This window comes from Sturnus vulgaris, chromosome 3 (assembly GCF_052056855.1).
Source record: "Sturnus vulgaris isolate bStuVul1 chromosome 3, bStuVul1.hap1, whole genome shotgun sequence".
NCBI lineage: Eukaryota > Metazoa > Chordata > Aves > Passeriformes > Sturnidae > Sturnus > Sturnus vulgaris.
The window spans coordinates 20,242,507-20,266,892 of NC_142245.1; the positions used below are offsets into that span (position 1 = coordinate 20,242,507).

At 39.3% G+C, this 24,386-nt stretch overlaps 1 long non-coding RNA gene across 1 annotated transcript in view; it reads right to left on the reverse strand.

The window, feature by feature from the left end:
• Nucleotides 1–3,931: 3,931 nt before the first annotated feature.
• The window catches only part of LOC148224220 (uncharacterized), a 122,447-nt gene continuing 101,992 nt past the window's right edge, over nucleotides 3,932–24,386 (reverse strand). Inside the window, exons 3-6 of the long non-coding RNA XR_015802189.1 lie at nucleotides 12,991–13,110; nucleotides 9,189–9,255; nucleotides 5,860–5,970; nucleotides 3,932–5,670 (exon numbers count right to left, since the gene is read on the reverse strand). This is a non-coding gene — a long non-coding RNA (uncharacterized LOC148224220). The remainder of the gene's footprint in view (nucleotides 5,671–5,859; nucleotides 5,971–9,188; nucleotides 9,256–12,990; nucleotides 13,111–24,386) is intronic.

The following is a 24,386-nucleotide window of genomic DNA, read 5'->3' on the forward strand; positions in this document are numbered from 1 at the left end:
TCATGAAAAGATATCTTAGAAAGTGGAGTAAAGTAAATTAGTGGAAAGAAGGTGAGGGGTGAGGACACACTTCAGGCTGATCCTGCTCAGACATCTTCCTTCTGCAGAGTATTTCACAGGTGATTGATGCCTGCCAGTCTCTGCGCTTTTTGGATGACTGAAGAGAAACACCTGAAAAGGGCTGGATTTTTGGAAAGGGCTGAACATCTGCACCCAGGCTCAACAACTACCCAGTCTGTGAAGGTGGAATGCATAAAATCCTTTCAATTCCTGAGGAAAAGTCATCCTGCTGGGGTTGGGTTGATGCTGCATGGCTACATGTTCTCCAGAGCAAAACCAGGGGAGGAGTCAGTGCATCCCATTCGACCCAGGCATCCCAGAGCATCTCCTGAATGTCCCTGGCCAGGACACATAGACTCATCATCTGGACCATATCTTGATGCTCCCAGGAATCTCACTGCACACTTCAGGCACAGAGCACAGGGGCTCTTCAGCTCTGCATTGTTGCTTCTGCAGACACAAGCACTTTTCTGTTTGAAATATTTATTTATTGATTTATTGCCTGGTTCCCACCTACTGAATTCCCAGGCACTGCTTTCCAGGTTTCCTCCCTCTGTCAGGGAATCCAGTAGTAATTTACACAGCAGGCCCATGGCTTGGATCACAAGCTGGGCTGTCTGTGCCAATGCACTTGCAACATTTTTTCAGAGTTAAGTATTTAACAGGTCCGAGTGTAGATGTGAACCCTTATGGAGTGCTACTCTGGAATGCATTTCCTATATTTTCACTCGCATTAGTAGTTTCTCATGTTTCTTTTGCATGTCTAACATTACAGGGTGACACTAAGATTAATGGAAGATACTGGAGTGAAGATTAAATACCAGTTTTAAAGACATGTGAGCAATCTGGCTTGGGGCCAGTCACAAAGATAATGAAGTTGTTACAACTTCTGACAAAGTTTAGGAAGGAGCTGGGGACACAACAGCACGTATGTAGAGTGTGAATTTTAGGAACATGGTGGGGAACTATAGGGAGTGTGGGAAATTGAGTGGTTGTTTTGGGGACCTGCAAGGGCAGCCATAGAGGATATGAGAATGGAGCTGAGGTTATCACAGCAGGGGATACAGGACAAAAACCCACAGGAAACAAGGTTTCATTAGTTCTGCTGCTTGCAGAACAACTTGTTTTAATTAAGCTTCCCTTCCATTTCTAAAGGGAAAATGCAGGAAGAATAAAAAAAGGAAAGGGAAAAACCTGAAAAAATAAAATAAAAACCATGAAACAGCATTTTAAAATATTTTGATTTCTTTTCTTATTCTTTTTGTGGTTGGGTTTTTTTTTTTTTTGGTCAACTACTGCACCACTCCCTTTCACTCTAAGAACATCATTAATTACATATATATTCTTTTTCAACTAAAGCACTTTCAAAAGTCATCTCTGTGACCTGTTTGTTGCTCCTTCTTGTCATAGCTAGGCATTTTCTTTAAAAAGGTGTTTGCAGTAGAAACTCATGGTTGCATTTGATAAGGAAGTTTAGAGGTAAAGCCTCTTGCCTTTTGAAATCTGAGGATTTTCCTGCCTACCTCTGGGGCCAGGATTTCAGTCTACAACTGTAATAAAATAAACTGTAATAAAATATTGGGGCATCCTTCTTAAAAAAAATGTCTCATAGTATTCCTTGCTGAGAGAACTCTTCCACTCTGCATTATTAATTTGTCTTTGGGTGTGGGAGATTGAGAGGTGGACAAGCATTCAGTCATGTCTGGGCCAGTGAAATGAATGAGGACCCGGTTTGCAGGGAAGCTCTGTGTTTAAACAATTTGTAGTGTCCCCCAATGTCAGGGGTAGTCATCTGAAAGTGGCAGTGACAGCACCTGGCCAGTCCACACCAAAGCAGCCCGAGCCTCTTGGGAGCCAGCAGGTGACAACCACCAGCCCAGGGACACGACACCTTTGGGGTGCTGAACTTTTGCCCTGCCTAGCAGGGTTTGATTGCATTGCAATAGCACTGACACCCAAAGAAAGGGATTTTTTGGGCTTGCAGGACTTCAGCTGCTCTGCTGGTACCTGCCTTATTCCAGGGCATCATAAAATGTTCTGTGGGCCCTACAGCTGGGCTGAGATGGATGAAACTGACACTGCAAGAGCTTTAAGAAAGGCAGTGATTTCCCTTCTCCTTTTGTCTTTTAAACACAAAATTAATATAATCATAACTGTACATGACTTGGAGCCTCTTGGTTCTGAGGCATAGCTAAAGGAAAAGTGAACAACAGGAAGTTATGAAGTCTCTTCTTGTTTATCAAGCAACATTTGCCTGGTTCAAGAGATGCAGAAGTAAAAGCGATAAAGAACGTAAGAAAACAAAAGAAAGCAAGAAAAAGAAGGGAAAGAAGCAAAGAAAGTAAGCAAAGAAGCAAGCAAGCAAGAAAGCAAGAGAAAGAAAGAAAAAAAGAAAAAAAAAGGCTTGGTACAATAGGAAGCAACAAAATCATAAAACATATAGTAAACCCACATGGAAAAAGAATATAGTTTATTTCCTGCATCTCCCTGAGTTATGTTTCAGTAAATGTATAGCACACATACTGTGTTTAAAGCAGATTTGACAACATATAAAACATTAAAAATATTATGACATTGGCCAATATTTATGATGTATATTTCCACACATAAAATATATTGTGTCATGTCATGGATTTTAAAAAACATGGAAGTTGGCCATGTCATAATATTTTAGAGCTTTTTAATACATTGTCAGAGCTATTTTAAATATACGTGCTCAGCATTTTATGAAACTTCCAACACATGGACATACGGAAAATATCTACAGAGTTCACAGGAGACCAGCATTTCAAATGTAAAGTTTAGCTAATACACACTTTCTAGCACAAAAAACCCTTTTATTTTTGGTATATTTCTTGAACTTTAACATATTCACCTTGTTGCACTTTGTATGGATTTATACCAGTGGTGCTCAATATTTAGCAAATGAGAATTGCATTTGACCTGATGATTCGGGTTTAATGTACATGAAATTCCCACAGAAGTTTTGCAAAATGGGACCATCTGGCAACTCACAGCTACAGAAAGCCTCACAAAAATGTCAATGTTCAGCTGAGAAAGCCCCTCCAGTTTTACTAATTATTCTCACTTCCATCTAGAACATTTCAGTGCTAGCCCTCAAAGAACACTACCATCATGGCCCAGGGACATTCAGAAATTCCTTCTGGAAGAGATTGAGGATAGGCAGGGCTAAAATGGGTTAGGTATTTTATCTGTGTGAGAGCTGGAAGGTTAAGAGAGCTGGAAGGTTAAAGCACTTTATGAGGATCAGAGGGAAGTTTTGGCATTTTCTGGAAATGGGCTTATTTCCCAGTCCTGTGATTTAGCAACAAGACCACCCTTGGTTTTCTAAATGTCTTGGGAAATGATGGCAATGGTTCTGACAGCAAATATTAGGAACAAATTCTTCCCTGTGAGGGTGGTGAGACACTGGCACAGGTTGCACAGAGAAGCTGTGGATGCCCCATCCCTGGAAGTGTTCAAGAACAGGTTTGGTCTAGTGGAAAGTGGCCCTGCCCATGCTAGGGGGCTGGAAATAAATGATCTTGGAAGTTCCTTCCAACCCAGACCATTCTATGTGTTTCTGATTTATTCTAAGACGTGTTGTTAAAGTCTGTATTTTTAAATAATACTGCATATGAATAGAAGTACTTTAAAAAAAAAACCAAAAAATTTTAAATCCTTCCTTTTATTTTTTCCCCTTGACTGCAAACTCTCCTGCTATAGCCTTTGCATGATAACCCATACAACTTCCATGTGGCATCATGGAGTATTACCATGTTTTAAACAGCATGATCTGTGTGGGGTTACCACACACACGGTACTGGGGATATATATATATATATATATATATATATATATATATATATGCATATATATATTTTTAAATTTCTTACTTTATACGTCACCAGAAAGTGATGGAGACAAGTAATTGCTGCCAAGGGCACCGCATAACTTAGCTCAAGGTCTTTGGAGGAAACTGAAAGGCAGCAGATATGCCACTTGAAAGGTTAATGTACATGGCATCACCAAACACTATGGGATAATTATAATTATAGGGGTGACTGTGAATAAGGATGGGTGGAGCTGGGGCAGAAGCCTGTGTTTGCTTCAGCAGTGATACAGACCTACCTATGATGCTGTGGGAATGTGTGACACTGCTCTAATTAGCTACTTAAATGTTCTCAATTTGGGCCCCTGAGTGTTGGTATGCCAATTTCTCCAGTTAGATGTGTGCCGAATTGAAAGGCAGCAGTGCATTAAAAACAAATATTAGTTTGGAGAGTATTTGAAAAACTCCAGCTATGTTCTGTATATAAGGTTGCGACACTGCGCCAATTAGATTTGATGGGTTTTTAGTTTTTTTAATCTTTTGCTGGCTGGTGGGAAATGTTATTCCAGCACTTCCAGGAACACTGGGCTTTTCTAGGCATTGTCCAACTGGTTTAATTTAGATTTACATTATTTTTTTGACTGATTCATCTGATTTAAAGGGTAGCATAAAGACATTGATTCACCAGAGCAAGTTATTGCTTTCACAGATGCTTCATGTTGAGCTCTGGGGTTTAGTGGGGGATTTGCTGTTGAGAGGCCTGGAGAAGGTGAAGGAAAGTTTGGGGAGTACATGCATCATGGTCTTTTCTTTTGGTTGGGTTTGTTTGTCATTTATTCAGTGTCTTTTCCAAGGGATGACATTTGAAATACAGTATCATGATATAGGAAAAGAGCAACTTCTGCAAAGTCCTAGGTATTCAAGATAAACACAGGAAAAAACCCATCTTTAGTTTCTTAGGAGCTAAGATGAATGTATTTGTCCAGTGCTGAGAAAAGTAGAAGAAAGAAAATGACCTAAACATTGAAACTTATTGCCAAGTAAGGGATACAATTTGAAAGCAATTAAAAACAAAGATTCCAATTCTTTCCTTCTGTGGTCAAATCTTGATCTGCATTTCTGTCTCTAACCAAGTATTTCCCTTATTTCTTGGGAAAACAGGCCCAACATAATGACAAATGAAAAGTGGGAGTTTTACATGTCTTGATGTCAGAAAATGTCAGTCTCTTTCCCCTTTTGTTATAGTAGTTACATTAAGGGTAAATTTAAAACTTAGGCCACTACAGTCAAAGTTAAAGCAACAAAGAAAAAAGCTGGATTATGAGGAAACATTAAGCACTTTGTAGGGAGAGAGGTTATTAAGTGGACTGTGTCCAGCTGTTTAGGGGAAGCAACAAGACCATCACAACATCTTTTGAAATGTATATAGCAGGAACATGTTTGCTGTGGGTTCAGTAATTGTCCTGTTCAACTCTTCCATGGGAGAGAACTGCATTTACCTTTACCCTGCAGACTGACTGTGATGTGTTTTCCCCACATTAAACAGAGCCCAAAAGAGATTATGGTAAGGGAACAACAGAAACCCAAGGAGCTCAGACACAAAATGATATTTAAGAGGTACTCTGGCTGCAGTCTGGTGGTCAGTCAGCAGGTCAATGCCCAGTTTGTTGCTTTATAGAGTGCTTTTCTTCCTTAGACCTTCGAAGACTGTGCTGAGTCTGAGATCTGAATCCCTCCATAGAAACATTGCTAGAGCTCCTCACTGTCCGAATGACCCCCTGTAAGACAGAAAAAGGCTACTGAGGTTGTGTGTGTTGTACAGCAGGATCTGATCCTCCAATCTTCCTCACCTAGAATTTTAGCTCTTCAGCAAGGAGCAGGGGGAGAGCCCGTTCTGCACATATCCTGTGCTGCAGCACTTCTGCTCAGCCCACATCACTAACACCTTCTTGAATGTTATTTCTTACCTGGAAGAGTCAGCAGGTTTAGGTCTGAGAGGATCTGGCCATTAGCAGGAATGTTCAGCAACACCATGGAAAGGACATGAAACACCTGGCATGGTCCCAGATACACACAGCCTGGAACATTAAATGGCACTCAGGGGATAAAACGACCAAACTGTAAACCTCTCTTCCCCCACCCCTCCTTCCTTTTTTATTTTTCATAAACGCACTTTTGAACATGCAGTGCATAGATGCTTTCTTTCTACCTTCCTTTGTCTCTCTGTTTCTTACTTGTGACTCCTTGGGGGCCAATTGAAAAAAAAGTGTTCTGCACCATTTAGTAAGGCTTTTGGCAAGATTTTTCTAGGAAAGAGTGAGGAATGCGCTGTTTCTACATCAACTCACCCACAGGTCACTCCCTGTGCACTGCACACACTTCAGGGATTAAAAATGCCAGGATTCCCAGTTTGTTTGCTCTGAAAAACTGCACACACTTTTTCTGTCTCTTTCTCACACATATTTATACACACACATTCCTATGCCCCCAAACACAAACTCCTTAGTGAGAATGCCTGGTGTCATACCTATAATGACAATGTACTATCAATGACATCATGCAAAGTTTAGATTGGTAGTAAATAAGTTCCTGATATCAAAGGCAAACAGGGATTTTGGAATTTCCCTAAGAATGAGGGAGAAGTCAAGTTGGTAAAATAACCTGGAATAAATTTCAGAGTATGAATGTTACTAACTGAAAAACTGTTTGCATATTATATATATATATATATATATATATGTATATATATATATGCATATAACCAGTTTCTTGTCTCCATGCCTGTCTGGGCCTGGTGAACATTATGAAATATGCAAGCTGTTAGCAAGGTGATGAAGAAGAATACCAAAACATGAAGGCTGTTGGTACTTGTTGTAAATATGTCAGGAATCAGCTGTATGTCAGTCTGATGGTGCTAAGAAATTGCTTCTGATGGAGCAGAATGTATTAAACTAATGTGATTTAGTTAATCCAACAATTTATGTGCTTGCCATTTTTTGGGTTAACTTTAAAATTTGCCATAAAATGAATACTTTACGGTGGTAGTCCCAGTAATACTTCTGTATATTGTCCTTTGCATTTTTGTTGGCTTGCTGACATCAGCACTTTAATACTTAATATCCTGTGAACATTTCTGTGTTTTATAGTTCTGTATGTACTGGAATAAAGAGGGAGGAGAGGACAGAGGCTCTCTAATAAGGAAACACACATTATTCTTTACTGATATGTTTTTGTTCTCTGCTAATCATTTTTTTCCTTTTCACATAACCCTGAGGAAGAACTGCTGTCAGACCAGAAAAGGGCAGATGGGAATGTGTGTGTCGAGTGTGGTTGTAATTATGTTATTACCTAGGCTCTGCATAAGGCTTGTTTATGTGAAAGGAGGAGATTAATTCCTTTGGGTTACTAGTGAATAGTCCTTTGGGTTATTAGTGAATACTAGTGAATGTAACTAGTATTACATTCTCTGGAGAGCTACTGAATTCTTCAGGTCTTTCACTGTGCCAGGCTGTGCCTTTTATATGCCACCTCTAAATAAAATAAAATGAAAAAGTCCTGTAAAGAAGTTTCTGCGTCAAAGACGAGGACTCATCTCCCTTTTAAATTGCAGCAAGGGTAGAGAGAACATGCAAGTGGGAAGTGGGTGTACCTAAAACCCAGAAACTCTTGGAGGCAGCCTGGCAGTGCTCTCCAACAAACCCCACCATGGCTGAGCAACTCCTTCCCTGCAGCTAGTGCTCTTTGTGTGCAATTACTCCCTCTGGGAATATGGTTTAATCTGTGTTGGAGGTGGTGGAGGCAGTAAGAACAGGACAGGTGTATCTTTCTCTGAGACCCCTGCTTACCATCAGCCCGCTTTAAAAAACAACAAAAACCTGAAAAACAGGGAAGAGCTGTAATTTATTTGTAATATGGCATTAAAATATTGTCTTTGAAACATTCGAAGTTGAAAGTGTAGAATTATATGGATGAGATGGGAAGAGAACTTCTTGAAAGATTCAGTGAGCTTTGAAAGACAACAATTCTCATGTTTTAATTTCAGCTGTAACAGAGTAGCTTATAAAGGTGTGACCTGTCAAACTCATGCATTCAGAGTAATACCCTCCATGCTTTTCTTGAGATGGTTTGGGGAAGAAAAGGAGGAAACAATAAACATGTTTTAAACCATATTTGTGACTCAGGATGGCTGGCAAATGTGATACTGCAAAAATGGGATCACAGTTCCAAGGGATAGACTCAATTTCTGCCAGCTCACTGCCTGTTGGAAGATCTATCCTGAATATGTGTTTATTCAGATGGCTTGATCAGAGCTTACTGTCCTTGCTGGAAAAGCTATGGAAAGGCTTCAGTGGGCTCTGGATCACTTGCACAGGAGGCAGCTCAAGGGAATGGAGCTGTGTCCACCCACGTGGCCTTCTGTGCCAGCCCACACGAAGCTGCAGCAGTGCTGAGCCTTCACCCTGACACTGGCAGAGGAAATCCAGGAAAGAAATCCCCTTTAAGAGCAAAACCAAACACAGCCTTTCCTAGGCGCTGTTTATAATGTGAACAATTTGGAAAGAGCTTGTTCCATATTTACAGCGTTCTTAAAAATAAATCATATGGCTTAAATATGATACTGTTCCCCACTTCAGGGAAAGCAAAACCTTTCCTCTGGGGTATAAAATAATTCCAAAATGGATGACTGTTAGAATTCAGAAAAAAACCCCAACAAAACCAAACAGTTTATAAAAAGCCTGCTGACATTGTAAAAAATTAATAGTATACTTGGAACCCTTTGAGTTTCCAAAATGGTCAGTTCAATAGAAAAAAAAGGCACTTTCTTATTATAAATTTGAGTTGCCTGTCTTGGGTTTTCCTAATGAAAGAATTTTTGGAGTAAATAAAGCTCACATTGAGTTCACAGCCCATCTCCCCCTCAGTGTGTAATTTAACCACCCAACCCTGTGGCCTGGAACACTTTCGATTACAACTTTAATAGTTATTTTGGAAAAAGTTGGTGGCCAAATATTCAACCTTTAGAATATTATGCATGAGAGTTTTCTTCTCTTGCATGTCATAGGAAATTATGATGACCATGTGTGTGTGAGTATGTGTGTGTGTCTAAGCAAAATAAATGTACTATTTCATGCTACTGGATTCCATTACTCGAAACTTTAACAACTGTAGCTCTGGGAGAGGCGAGGAAGTTGGGCCAAATTCTCAGTCACTCTAAAATGGGTCATATTAATGCTGCTTCAAAGATCATCTCTATGAATAACCCAAAAAACCAGGTGTTGGATAGCACTGGACTTACCCTGGCCTGGGTTCCATTACTTCAAGTAAAGGAGACATATTTATGTAGTGGGGTTGCCCTTAAGGATCTGTTAAAAAAAATCCAAAAAAACAGCTAGTGGTATTATACAGAAGTCATTTAATTCTTTTATGCTCACCCTTAGGCCGAGCAGAAATCACTGGTAAAATAAGAGCTGTATATTATTAACTTTCAAGAGCTGAGCTTGCTTACCACTCTTTGACATCCCATTATTTTCTTGAATCAGGAACAAATCTTTCAGCAGTAGAACACATGACACTCCTGATTAATTGGGCCCTCGAATGAAGTGAGCTGGAGTTCCCCACCAGATAAAAAGGCAACGGGTTTGAAAAAAGTTTGGTACTTATTTCCTCTTTCTTTAAAGAAAAAGTTGGGACCTTTTAGTGCTTTTTTTTTTTATTTCCACAGCTTATATATCTATCCTTGCAGAACTTAAACGGCTTATGTGCCTATCTTACCTCAAATCCTAGGTAAAATGAAATTTCCATTTTAATGTTTTAAGTGCATTTTGATGGTTGTAAAAGGAATCAGATGCTAATCATTAGAGACCCGAATGTCTTCTGTAAGCAATTGAATTGGACTTGGGTAAGCATCTTGCTGGGTTTAACTGCTGATAAATGGAAAATAAAAGGATGTTTTGTGATAATGTAGGCATTTTATGTTGCTATCTCTTAGGCTGGATTATGTTCCACAGATCTTGTCATTTAGGGTACTGTAGGAGATCTAAAGCATTAATTAATGACAGCTGTACTAGGCTGTGAAATGTCATAGCTCGGGAGTAAATTCCCTGAAGAATAGAGTTTAAAAATATCTTTGTTGAAATTTGAAAAGAGGAAATGCCTTGAGAACCCTTCCTAATTTTTCAGGTTTGAGTCCAAACTGCCAAAAAAGAAGAAGTCTTATAAAATTCTCTATGTCCTCTCTCTTAATCATCTGTGCAGTTCAGTGAAATGAGAATATCCAAGCTCTACAGACAAGTCTATTTTGGTGGATATTGTATAAATGGTGGAAAAATAAAGGCAAGCAATCAAAGTTGTCCAATTATCTTTCTTTGGAAGTTCTTCAGCTCCTTTTGCTCCCATTTCCCTACTTGTAATGTGAAGTTCCTGGACCTCCCCATTGCAAAGAACACTTTGCTGCGTAGATGAACAGCAAAATGTAACTACTGGTTATAGTTACTATTACTACTGAATTTTCATGTTTTGGACTATCTAATATGTTACCAAAGGTCAATATTTATAACTATAGATTACAATGTCGTAGCCAAACATTTGGAGCTACAAAATGTCCTTGAAAGGTCCATCTAGAATAAGCAAATTAATCAGTTTCTCTCATCCTCCTTTCTGAAAAGAAAGCCTCAGTGTGTTGGGAGGATAAGAAATTCCACTGGGTCCTTGCAGAAGGAATAGCATGCATTTAAACAATAAGCTTTTTGAAAGCAACTTGTGTTCATTTTCTGAACTAGCCATTGCACTATCTTTCCTACAAGAGCATAGGCTACACTGCTTCTTGCTGCTAACAAATCAATCTTTCTTTGCAGCTTTTATAAAGCACTGAATTTTAAATAAAGAAAGAAAAGTTCCATCTAGCTGTAGCAGCCTAACCAAAGTCCCCAGCCTTTTCCCAAATGCCTAATTATTTTAGCCTATCCTTTATTTGTATGGAAAACCAACTAGTTTTCTCCTGATCCTGAGTTATGGATGCATTTAAATTAAATAGAAGGAAGAGGAGTAGAGGATTTTAAGGTAGCCCTGTGCGTATTACGTATATACAGACACTACTGTCCCAAATATCACTCTCACACTCCCCTTATTTTCTGTTTTTATTTCTGGACCTCATCTTTTTATAGAACTTTAAGTGAAAATTTTTTACAAGGTAGTAAGCAGCCTCCTGTACTCAGTAGGTTTAGCAAATAGTTTGTCAGGTCTTGTTTGTTTTCTGTGTCTGTCTGACTTTCCAAAAGACTGTCTTAAAACCATCTCTAGGCAGAATGACGACTTGTATAACCTCTTCTAAGTGATCCTACACAGCTTCTTTTTCTAACTGGGCAAACCTTATAATACCAGAATGCTAGTAGAATATCACATTTCCTCATTTTTATCATAATTGCTACCAGAGTCTGCTTCCGAGATTTTAATAGAATTGCAAGTTATTTGCTGTGATTAGTAAGGTGTTGCCTATAAGCTTTAAATTTTTCTCATTCTTTTTGTCTGCCTCTAATGTTGCTCCTATCAAGAGGTGATATTTTATTGTTTTGTCTCAGGGTCACTGTTCAGCAAATGACAGATGTGGTTATAGAATATGTAGAGGAATGTACATGTAACCTCTACTTCCACGTTTTCCAGGGTCTTTGTGAAACGATGTTTGCAGCACATGAATCTCATTTCATGGGAAAATAATGTTTGATATTTAGAAGCAGAGATTTATTTTAAGAAGAGATATTAAATCTTGGAAATTTTGTTTTTTGGTCTTTGTAGGATCAGATCATACCAGGAAACCAATGTTAGAGCAGGCTCAATTGGGATGAAGAGGCCCCTTTTACAAACCTCTGAAGTTTTTTGAGGTTTTACTGATCATTGCAATTTATATAACCATATTATCATCAAGTGCAAATAGTAAGATTTTAGCTCGCTTAGTATGAGAGAATATATAGATAATATCATTTTATATGAGTCAATATTATTACTCAAGAAAAATGAGTTTTCCATAGTATTTATGAACTTTTTTGTACTGCAGCAGATCTGAAAGCTGATCTTTAGTAACTTTCTGCTGAAGAATATGATTGTCACTATTCAGAGTTTTAGTGAGAACATTAAAAAGAATTGTAAACATAATATAGCCCAACATGAAAAAAGATTCCTAACAGACCTAACATTAACAGCATTGATTGATTAAAATATATAGAGGATTCGAAAGAAATACTATGAAAGGTTTATTATATTTGTGACAATTTTCAGTAGTTCTTGAAACAAGTTATATCTTCCTCTACTTTTTGATTGAAAAGTTTAAAACCTCTATTGTTAATATCTCTGACCCTGAAAAAGAAATAGTAAAAGTACTGGTGTGAACAGCTTACTTGGGAATGTATAGGGCTCTTTCAGGAAAGGAGGAGACTTGAAAATACAACTTATGACCAACATTTCTGGACTTTCACCATGCAGACTACTAAAGAAAGTGACCTTTGTGCATCAGTAATAGAGTTCCTGGGCCAATGGGACCCACAGGGAGTAAAAGAAACTCTCCCAAGAGCCTGTCAGGATGCAGAACTGGAGAGGATTAGCAAATGACAGAGACTTTTTTTTGAGACATTCTAATTTGGTGGCAAACATACAGATTCTTCTTCTAGTTGTCTTAACTAAGTCAGATCAGCTCTGTTCAGAAATAAAAGTAGCAACACTCAGCCCTCAAAGCCAATGTGCTCTCATCCTATATTTTATGGACATGACTAAGAGAAGAATTAAATGTGCAGACTCATATATAGAAAAGGCTAAAACCCAAACCTTTAATCTAACTTATTTTACAACGAGAGATAAGAAAATCAAGGGTATAATGAGTCCATGACTTATTTTCTTAGATAAGCTCTCCCTAGCTTTATTCCCAGTTAAAAAGTACATTCAACTCAACACAAATGTTTTTGACTTCTCTTTTTGAAAGTTTAATGCCACAATGTCCAAGTTTAGTGACTTTCAGAGAAGAACACAAATATTGCTGAGACAAAAATGCTGACAGCTAGACTTCAAAAATAGTTTTGGATGAACTCAGATTAGGAGTAGTTCATACGCACTTTCCAAAAATGTACATAACAGCTGGAGAATTTTTCCCCCCATCCAAGAGGTTGCTGTGGTCTGTGGGTTTCTTTGTGTGGGAGCTTGCATCTTCATACAGAGAAATATAAGAAAACAGCCTGCAATAAGACACAAAAATAAACGAAAATGTAATATAAAAGTCTCTGAGGTCTTGGGAATTCTGGGCAAAGTTAGTCAATAACATTATGGAAAATGAAGCTATGAAGTGCTCCTGAGGAGACTTTAGGCTCCAGAGAAGCAATCAATTTGAAAATGAGATATGCCAAACAGACCAAAACCAGACCTTTACTGTAAGCTAAAGTGAACTGTTCTTCGAGGAGTGAGGCTGAAATGCAAACCAGAGATTTTAAAGGAATCCTGCAGTTTGCAATGTACAGGGTGGCAGATTAGATGAGCACACATAACATTTTTTGTTGCAAATTACGAAGCCACGAACCTTTATTTCATTTCTGTCATCTCTTCAGCAGTCAGAGGAAATGCATCTTTGCTTATTCGATGTAAACTCCCAGGAGATGCCCCTGAGAGCAGTGTTGGCACCAACAGGGGGATTTCCATTGCCTTTGGTTTGTTCAGATGCTGACTTAGCAAAAGCCATCAGCACAGGTACATGCAGCTTCCATGGAAAATACTGCTTCTAGGGACATAATGTGAGTACCAGCTGGGTCTGATACAGCACAAGCTCACCTATCCCAGTTTCAACTCCCACTCCACCCAAAGGCAGGTGCTGCATCCTAAAAAACTGCAGCAGTTCTACCTGTCATTAATTCTACTCCTCTGCCACTCCAGGGGTGAATTTTAGTCCAGTTTTACTTCTGGGTGTAACAGACCTTATCCTCAGCTCTCACTTCTTAACAATGTGCAAATCATCCCACCAGCATATAGTGTGCATTTCAGATGACTGAACATGCCAGCACCATAATCAGTTTTTCAGTGGCTCACATGGCCACCTGAGAGCACCAGAGGTGAAATTTAAGCTTGGTTCTACACATTCTCTCTTTGCAAGACATGGAAGACCAAGATGAGCCCCTTCCAAGTCCATCTTGAACTGATTAAGAAAGGGGATCACTGTATGCCAACTTGCACTTTTAGCCTCAAAACTGCAGTAGAAATTTATCATCCTGTCAACTCTGGTTCCCTGAAGTACTTTTCAGATAGAAATTCAAAGGGGGCCAAAATATTTTTTTCCACTGGCGATACTCTTCAGCATATTAACATTTTCCTGTAGGTAGTATTTACATCCAGCACAATGCAACACCTCTCTGAAAATCAAGGGAAATGATAGAGCAGCAGGAATCTTCCTTCTGCAGGTATCAAAGCACTAATATACCTTTCCCAATTACTAATTTTTTTCCTCCCAGTATTTCCTGCTATAAGGATTTTCTTAAGAAAAGAAAACCAAGAGCTGTGGTGATACTGACCATGCATTTTGCAGGTAGCCTGGCAAATGAGGGACACACATTGCTTGCCTTAGTGCTTCACCTTTTATTCTTGCCCACTCTGAGAAGAGAGGAAGCACGTGGAGCTGCTGCTGTTGGACTTTGACTAGGAGCAGGAGATCCAATAGAAATCCCAGAGCTGACCCAGAGCTGCAGGATGCTGCTCTGGACTGTGAATCTCTCTGATTGATTGGTGAGAGCTGTTTGGCCCCAGCACTTTGGCTCTGGTTGTTCAGTCCCTTATCCAGCATGGTCCATATTATCTTTCCCCATAATTTGGAAAGTTTCTGCAAGAGAGCTTGCGTGCTGAAAGACAGGCATGGGCTCTGCAGTTTCAGCATATAAATCCAAAATTATGAAGTGCAGGAAGAATCTCTGTGTTCTGGAGAGGAGCAGCATGCAGACATACATGGCTCTGCCAGCACGAGCTAGCAGGAGATGATGTTTCTTCTTTAAAAAGAGCATCTATGGGATGCTTGCTCAAAAAATTCTAGAGAGGCCTATGGAAAAATATAGCAGATTCTTTAGGTATCTTCACCAAAGTGATTGATGGAAGTATGCAAAAATTGAAAATAAAATACTATTCAGCTCTTCCTTAATAAATAGAATAAGTATATTGCTTTATACATTGTATCCACACACTCTCATGACTGATCTGATGAAGCAGATTATTTTTTAACTTATCTTGATTTAATGAGATCTACCTTTTCCAGACATCTAAAAAAACCTAACTGATATTTACATGGAGATAGACATTAAAAGGGTAGGCTTCTTCTGAAAATACATTTTTTAGAGAATACTTCTGTATTTTCAGCTTTCATCCTTCACTGAATTACTTGACTTGATGACCATCAGAAGGCAGGATGTACCAGACACACAGGAAGAACATAATCTGTTTTCTCCCATTTTCAGCACTACCATCTTCCCTGACTTCCATTTTTTATCCTTTCTTTCTGCTGGAAAAACAGAAACTCTCTCCTTCTTTGAGTTTCCCTGCTTTTTGCCACCAAGAAACATACCAGAAAAATTGGATTTGTGTTTTCCAGCTTGACTGTTACACATGTCAACTCTCATGTGCTTCTCAGATGTTGTCAAAATTAATCCCACTGTGGTTAGCAGTGAGAGGAAGTCAAATGGAAGCATGGTGAGCTAGTCCTTGAGCTGGACTCCCAGAATCTGGCCTTATAGCAGGGTTCACAATGACAAATGAAGTTGCAAGTTGTCTAAAACCATTTCCAGCAAGGCAGGATGCAAAGGGATGGTGCTTGCACCCTAACCATCTTCTGACCTATTTTCCTACCTCTGGAGACAGGTAGCACCTTCCATCACTTAGTGTTTACAGCCTTGATTCTTCTCTGGAATTAGGTGATCAAATAATGTGATTTCTCAAAATCGAATGAGATTTCAGCAGGTAATTTTTTTCTTTTATTTTTTTTTTCAAAAGCAGTTTGTTCTAATTTTTCCCTCTTCTTTACACCCATAAAGCATCCAATGGGGGCTGACAGAAATGGGCTCAGTACTATCAAGTTAGGTAAAATAAATGTCAGGGAAGCCACTTCAGTTTCTGGAGCAACAAGGATACTGATGACAGCTCTCCAGTAGCTTTAGCAGAGTGAGAATCTTCTTGTTCAGGCTTTGCAATCAAAGCAGGTTTCAGAACAACCCTCGGTGACTTCCCTCAAAGGCAAATGTCTTTCTAATGACTCCAGAAGGGATGCCCAAGACAAAGGGATGATTTTCTTGCTTGTCTTAAAAGGTAGGGAACAAAATTCGCTCCAGGAAAAATCTGATTGCTCTTTATCTAGTACAGAAACAAGTGTGGGGGGAAAGAAAGCACATGATTTTTCTCTGCTGTCCTCTTGTCATCAGAACAACATGCAGAGAAAACTCTAAACCTCAGACGTTTCTCTGCCAGTTTCTCCCCTCCTTGCTCACAGTGATTATTTCAGGGGCACAAAGGTATTTATTTTTCTGTTGGGTGTGTGTCAGAGCACGGTGCTGCACAGTCTAACTCTGTGAGGCAGCTGCAGATGCATGCCTGAGCTGCACATATGCCACAAGCACTGAAAGAGCATTACAGCATTAGGAAGAGAGAAAAATCTGGTTTTGATTACTGATAATTATAGATAAGCTGTAGCTGACAGTCATTTTCTGACCGCAAACTCAAATCAATCAATTAAAGGCTGCATGCAGCAGCACCCCTGTTTAATCATTTCCAGGCTTTTTAAAACGATCCATTACTCTGATAGCATGTCAGAGCTGCTGTGTACTGTTTGTTGTTGCTGCTGTGGGTCAAACACACAGCTGCTTTCAGGCTAATTTCAAGAGCACAATTCACTCTTTAAAAAAAAAAAAAAAAAGAAATATATCTATTTATAAATTAGCCATTACTATTAAATCACCCACTTGGGTTAATTAAATAAATATTGCAGCTGATGATATAAATATCTTTTTGATATCCTTACACAAGGATAAGCGCATTTTTAATAGAATGTATCAGTATTTCTTCATGGTGGAAAAGATGATAAAATAATGCAAGTTCAACTCTATTCCTCCCTAGTTCTTATTCTCAAAGGATTTTCACATGAAATTTCAAATACAGGATAGACGTTTATAATGGTACCTGGACAAAGAGTTGCTGCCAGATATAAGACTCTTCACTGGAACCACTTTGAAAAACTGGATTGTCTTTTGCTGAAATATGTTTTGTTCCCAAGCTTTGAAAAGAGAAGAAATGTTCTAATGGTTTAGTAATTATCAGCTAACATTTTCAGAATGTTATACTTCCTTTTTGTTTTTGCTTTGGGATCATTTTAAAATCAGATGTTTTAAAATAATGAGATATTTCACGTCAAGTACCAAAAAATCAAAGTGAATCAAATTATTATGATTTTATCAAAATGAAATAATGTGAATGACATAAGATTCTTTTTCATAAGATTTTCCTTCTGGGAGAAATTTTCTGTTTTTTAAATTATCTGGTTAAAACTTTCTGTAAAAAGTCTGGTTTAAATAAATTATTATTTGTAGTGGAAATAATTCCGTCAGGAATTTTTCAGTCAAAATACAAATAAAGGTGGATAACAGCTTATACTTTCCAGGTGGTATCAGCCAGCATGGTACCAATTAATGACTTGACTAGATTTATCAGAAAGGCTCAGACTCATCCATGGAGCAATAATGGTGACTGTCATTTAAGTATATGGTCCAGTTACACACAGAAATTAAAATGAATTGAATCTCTGAGAAAATAGCATAATGCTGACATGCAGGACTTTGGGTTTCTATCATCAGCTTTGTCATTCTGTGTTTCCTAAACTATATTCAGTCTACATATTTTTAATGTTTGGTAGAATCTGAGCTGCTTAATTTCAGTTTAAAATTTCAATTTCTAAGATAAATTGAATGAAACCAGATAAACCTACTTCTTTGCAAGAAAGGGTAATTTTACTAAGCAAGGGTATCTGTACCAGGATTCAACATATTTTAGTAAATACATTTAAAAATAAATATTGACTGATGTTTCTGATTGTCTTTGTATTCCAGTATTTCCAGACTAAACAGGATCTCCATGCCACTTTCTACATTACTAAAAAGAAAAAATTACATGAGCATCTCCAACATGATAAAGTCAAAGCTGGTTTCTGTCCAGCACTGCAAGTGGGTCTCAGCTTGGTTAGCTTTTGACATTCCCAGCACAGTCCCCTTACACAGATCCCATAGGCACTGGGGATAAGTGGGACCTTCCAGAACAGAGCTCATCTCATCCCTGAGCACGAGGTCCCCAGAGTGGCAACATCTCACCAGGGTCACCAGGAGGAGCTGAAGGGGACCAGCTTGGCTGTAGACATGTGCTTGTGGCCACCTAAACCCCCTGCACAGAGTCACATCTCCCAAAGAACTGGGGCTATCTGACTTCTTTTCTTCCTTCACCACAGGGCTCCAGGTAGGCTGGTGTTGGGAAATCAGTGCCACCGTGTCAAGCAAATCTCACCATGGTAGTTTGGGACAATTTCGGCCAGGGGTTGCTGCAGGTGACCTCCCCCTGTCCCAGGAACAGAAAATGTCTTCTAGCAGCTCATCCTGCTGGCATGTACAAGCACCTGGGTAAGCACACTTATTGCAGTCCCCCTTCCACGTCACACAGAAAAAAAGGTCTTTTAATTCAGTAGAGATGCTTTTAAAAGACTCTTCTGTTTGTTTATGTGAACTTCCTGTTGATCTCCTTGGGTATTTTGCCCATCTAAGGAGTTTCAGCAGGACCCAATTCCAGGGTGCACAGCAGAAATTCTTTGTCCCTTCAGTGGAATATTATCAGCTGATCTGAATACCCTCTTTTCAGATTGTTTATTTACAATATTCCTCTTGGAGCATTTACACTCCACTGATGACTTGAAATTTAAGCAGTTATTTATAATCATGTTAAATGAGACCACATTTTTATTCCACTCACAAGTAAAGTTAGTTATCAGATTACATGTCTGTTTCATTCCTTTTATCTCTGATACAATGTCCTGCTCTCAAAACCGGCATCAAATGAACTTACATGTCCGACTATAAATCATGCACATGTCGAAACAATAATGCTGAAAGGATTATCATCACCCTCTGTAATTACAATAATGGAAAACAGATACTGCAAGGACATTTTTCTAATCCTTGAAAAATCCCTGAGGAGGTCAATTTACTTTTCTTTGGGGAATATTTAACACAAGTAAAATTATTGGTTTATACGTCTGTTGAAAGAACTGAGCTTTAATAAGCGCAATGTCACAATATAAATTTAAAGTATATTTTATTGCACCATAATGGTGAGGGTCTCCAGATGGTCCTGATATACATAGTTTCATGAGGAAGTGCTTTTTTGACTGAAAACACCGATCACTGTCTGATGAAATCCTGTGTCATAGCTGAGGTGCACTACTGTTTGTGGGAACCTGCTGCATGTAGGAAAAAATAGGAGAAAAATAGGAGAAAATATCCCCCAAGACATAACAGACTTTTTGTTTGGGCGTTGGGTTGTAGTGGAGCTGGGTGTGGTGGTTTGCCAGAGATTTTGGAAGAGAAGAATTTCTTGCATCTCTTTGACCAGCTCTATTTAAGAATGGATCTATGTGGTATAATAAAAGAAAATAAACACTAGGAAAAAGAAACCGCTACATACCATCTTTTTTTTTTATTGTAAGAAGAGTGCATCCAACTCTTAAGTCCTGAATTTAAAGCTCTGAAGTCTAAATTGAGTCATATATTTTAGGACTTGAGTAAGTCTTGGTAGATACATAGGCTTTTGTTGTCTTCATGGAGGCTAATTCTATACCACAAAATTAGATTTCTTAATCCAATTTTTGAAGGTAAGAATTTACTACTGTAGCAGATAAATTCCACATCTTGGTGTTTGTCTCTACTGTTGTTTCCTTGTCATCTAGCAAACTATTTTTAAGCTAATGTTATTCTGACTATGGAGCAATAACTTTCAACTTGAGTACTGTAGTGATGGGACAGGAGCTCAGATTTAAATGATCAGTCTTTGCCCATCCAGCACATTTTGACTTTTACAGGGTAAAGTAAGGTAAGGTGTACCCATTTGGCAGCTGTGGGGGCAGCAACCTCCAGCAGGCAACCTCTTCCACTGGCATTGTAAGAGCCAAAAGTCCACAGCCTAAGCCCCGAGGGTTTGGTTTCAGGAGTAGCTCCCCTGCTGCTTGAAGAAGGCAGCCACAACAGAGCCACACCAAAATGTTCAAATGAGAGTAATTATCCACCTGCACGGCTGTTTGCCACTCAGCCTTCTTCTCTGGTCACTCTTGCCACCAGGATTCTCTAGCATGTCCTGGCAGCTTTGCCCAGCATCTGCAGCTGGGAGTGCACAGTTCTGGTCTCTGAATTTCCAGATGGATACTGAGGGGAAACAGAAATTAAAAGGAACACGGGGAAAGAAAGAATTGCTTATGAAGAAGCGCTGTTAAAGCACCTTACTGGGCCGTTGGGTTTAATTCCATAAGGCACGCTTTGTGTTTAAGCTCTTGGAATAACAGCTCACAGGAATGACTGAGATAGTGAATATCCCCAGAACAACTGCTATATTGTAGAGCTGTTCAGCAGAGCTGCTTGGTAAAAAATTCCAGCTGGATTTCTCCCTCGGCAAGCCCATCTCACCCTCCAGCATGTCCCTGCCACGTGTTTGAGGAAGAAGCACTCCCCCCTGTTTGTGGTTAGGAAAGGGCTCTCTCCATTTGAAGAGGGTTTGCTTTCTCTCCTGGATACTTGTTTGTGTCCTGGTAGAGCCTGTGGAAGCTCTTGCGAAATGTGTGGGTTGCCAGAAGAAAACATTGCTGTCTTATTTACAGAACCCAAGCTCCCTTAAAACAAACCAATAATAGTTAAAGTGAGTACCTTGTGTTCTTCTTCAAAGGGTGGCCAGCACACAGATGGCCCATCCAGGGCACAGGCTGAACACAGCTTTTGAGAAACCAAATTCAGTCTTTTCTTCTCATTTGGTGATGGGGAGAGTAAATTGTCTTTTTCCTGAATGGGATCACCCCTTTTCAGATGTCTTGGAGGAGTCAGTCCTGCAAAGCTGAAGTACTGAACATGGATTGTCCATGCACAATTGGTCAGTATGGAAAGGAAATACGGGCTTGGTGAAGCTACATCTACAACCTAGGCCAAATCTGGAGTAAATGTGGTAGTAAAGTGTCCTGAAAGAGCTGGGAAGCTAACATTTGTAATCCATCCCTGAACACAAGTCCCGACCCCTTTCTCTTGTCTTCAGATGATCTGATAGGTCTTCTGGGGCTATCTATTTTTAAAATTTGAGTATATGGTTAGAGGATGGGATCCATCTTCTCTAGTTTTAGCCATATACAAAATAAACATATAAATCCAAGCTTGTTGGATGACATGAGACTCCTTTCACAATCAATAGAGGTCTCTTCAACACAGACAACAGAGTCTGGGATCAGGTGAAACGTGCCCCAGACTTCCACTGATAAACTAACTGGGTCTCAGAGAACTCTAAGGTGTGATTGCCTGACTAACTCCAGTTTAGACACCTACAGTGTAGCCCCACATTTAGGAAAGATGGATCCCAGTGAAGGAGATGAGTATGAGCAGATCTTGTAAAACTTTGCTCACCCTATAGGTACTGAGCACCAGATTTTTAAATTTTTCCTTTCTTTACTGGACTATTGCAAATAATTTTACCCTAGATAAGAATTTCTCTGATGTTAGGCTTTGCAGGGGTAACTCTCTCTTGTCAGTGTAGCCAAAGTTCCTGTTGGAGGGCCAGAGGCACTCTTTTGAGAGTTGACAAGTATGGACTGATGGAACAGTCCATCGTGGCCTCTCCACCAGGAGAAAATCAGTACATAAGCAGTCCTAGGTTTAGGAGAATCCTAAATAAATCACCTTGGCAGCCTCTTCTCTGAGGGTGAATGTGGATCACCTGGAAATGGTTGTGCAGGAGATCTTCACAAGGACTGGAAACTTGCCCTTCAAGTCAATAATATTTTGCTTAGATCCTGTGAAGGCCTCTATAGACACAGTGACCTTGGGCTCTTACCCTGTACTTGCTCGTGCCCCCACAAACACAAACAGAGCCTTAGCAAAGAGCTTCTTGCCAGCTCTCAGACCTTGCAGTCACCTCCCAGACCTCCACCCACTCATTTCCTGAATGGCACCTTTCACAGCTCTTACCACACCACCGAAGGAGCAGGTGCTAATCCCAACTCTAAATAAATATTTCCTGTGTCCTTTACGGTCAAATCTGAACCATAGTAGCCTTCTGCAAATTTCCTGCCAACTCATCCCGGGGAAAGAGTGAGAGTTCATGTTTTCTTTGTACATTGTCACTCCTAGATAAGATCACTGGTACTACAAGGTGTACCTATGACTGAGAGCAGAACTGATATTTGTGTTCAGGGTGCAGTGCCATGGACTCAGGCTCTAGTTATACAAAAAAAAAAAAAAAAAAGATAATAATAGTACAATATATATAATCCCCATGAATCTTGAGTCTGACGAAGGCTTTAAATCTTCTGCTGAGACAAGATTGAATCTTGGCTGCCCTCGTCTCAGAACATTATTACATTAGGTGCAGTAGTCAGCTTGCAGCAGTTCAAATGCCTGTAAATTTATGTATTTATATACATAAAAAAATGTATATATAAACACAAAACCCCACATTTACTTTTTGCTGCCTCAGACTTAACAGAGAAAGGCAATGTCCAGCATTTCTGATCCCTTCTCCTTTGCTCCAGTAATGCTCAGATGGGATATAGTGAGAGGAACATCATGCAAAGCACACTGATATATCACCCTGACCCTAAGGCCTAAACCATCAGACAATATTACTCAGTCAAATTATATCAGCTCTGTACAAACATCTAAAATAGATGAGCCAGAAAGAAGAAATGCTGCCCCCAGACATTTCAAAGGTATTTGCAAAAGGATACGACTCAGGATTTTAGAGTTCTTCTTGTTTTCATTAGTCTGTGCTCAAGTATTGGCCAAGTATCAAAGCTCCTGAAAGCAACAAGACAATTGGGATATGCAAAAAACGGAAAACAGCCCTCAAACTGTCCCTTGAAAGAAAGACTTCTTTTCTCTGAAGTTTGAGTCTCTCCTGCAAGGTTTCATTTTTACTGTATTTTTAAATCAATCTACAGTGATTATTTAATTACACTGCTATCAATATAGCAACAGTATATCCTTAAAGCATTATAAATTCATACTGAAATTAATCTGCCTAGACCCCAGGGTTCAGGGTACCATGTGCAGTCTCAACGTACAATGCTCTTTTGTTTTGCCCTTCTAATTTAGCCTTTGGAAAGTCCTCTGTGACAGCCAAATCAAGTGGTTTCAGAGAATGGCAATTCCTGCAGCAACTTTTCATCAATCACTTCCATTTTGTTCTCTTTTAAAAAAAGAATTCATTCAATTTCCACTTTAATTAAGAAACTGAAAACACAAGGTGAGGCATAAATAACAGAAAGACTGTAGAAAATAGCTGTCACCAGCAAAGCTGACTATCTCCAGAAATGAAATGGGCTTTTCCAGGTGATTGAAACACTGCTTTTAATGGCATCAAATGTTAACTATTGTATATCTCAGTGATCCAAATTGAGTAATATAAAACTTTGTCCTTATTGTCAAGAAAATAAATAAACACAATAGAAATGTGACACCCTCCTGTAAAGCTGTACCAGTCTGATACTCACAGCTGTAGGACACTGTAATTATTTTCTCCTCTCATATGAATCCTTCAGAAAAAAAGAAAAGTTGGATTTTACCAGAGGAGAGATTCTGTGAGATGCCAAGGGAATTTTTCATAGCTTCCATTTTGCAGGAATTCATCACTTGGGTTATTTTTTCCCCAATATTTTGGAAGACTGGAAACAACCTTACTGAAATAAAAAAAGACATCAAAGGACCAGCAGTGGTGACAATGTCTCAACTTTTTTTTTTTTTTTTTTTTTCAATTGATATGAAATAGTACTATTTTATTTTGGTGGCTGTGGCCCAGAGAATGCCTGAAGTCGAGCAAGTCAGAGCCAGAAGCTCCTTCTGAGTGCTGTTTTCACCAGCTGCCTTATTTCTCCTTTCCTTATGTGCCCTCTACAATGAGTTCTGCTGGACAACATCTTTCCAGTATTATTATTTATAGGTTAATGTATGGGGTGGCTGCCCGTGTCAGCAAGGCTCTGGAGCTGATGATTCAGGAGGCCCAGCCCCGTGTGCTTGGTTTCACAGATTTATGGCACTGGCCAAGAAGAGGAACTTACCCAATTCTCAGGTATCCTGCAGCAGCTCAGGAAATGGTAGGATCAAGCCCAGCAGGAAGTTTCTGCTCCCCATGGTGGATTACTAGTTACAGCAAAACCAATATTACTTCTCACTCCACTCTCAGCCCCCAGTTTTTTTGCAATCAGTATTTTCCC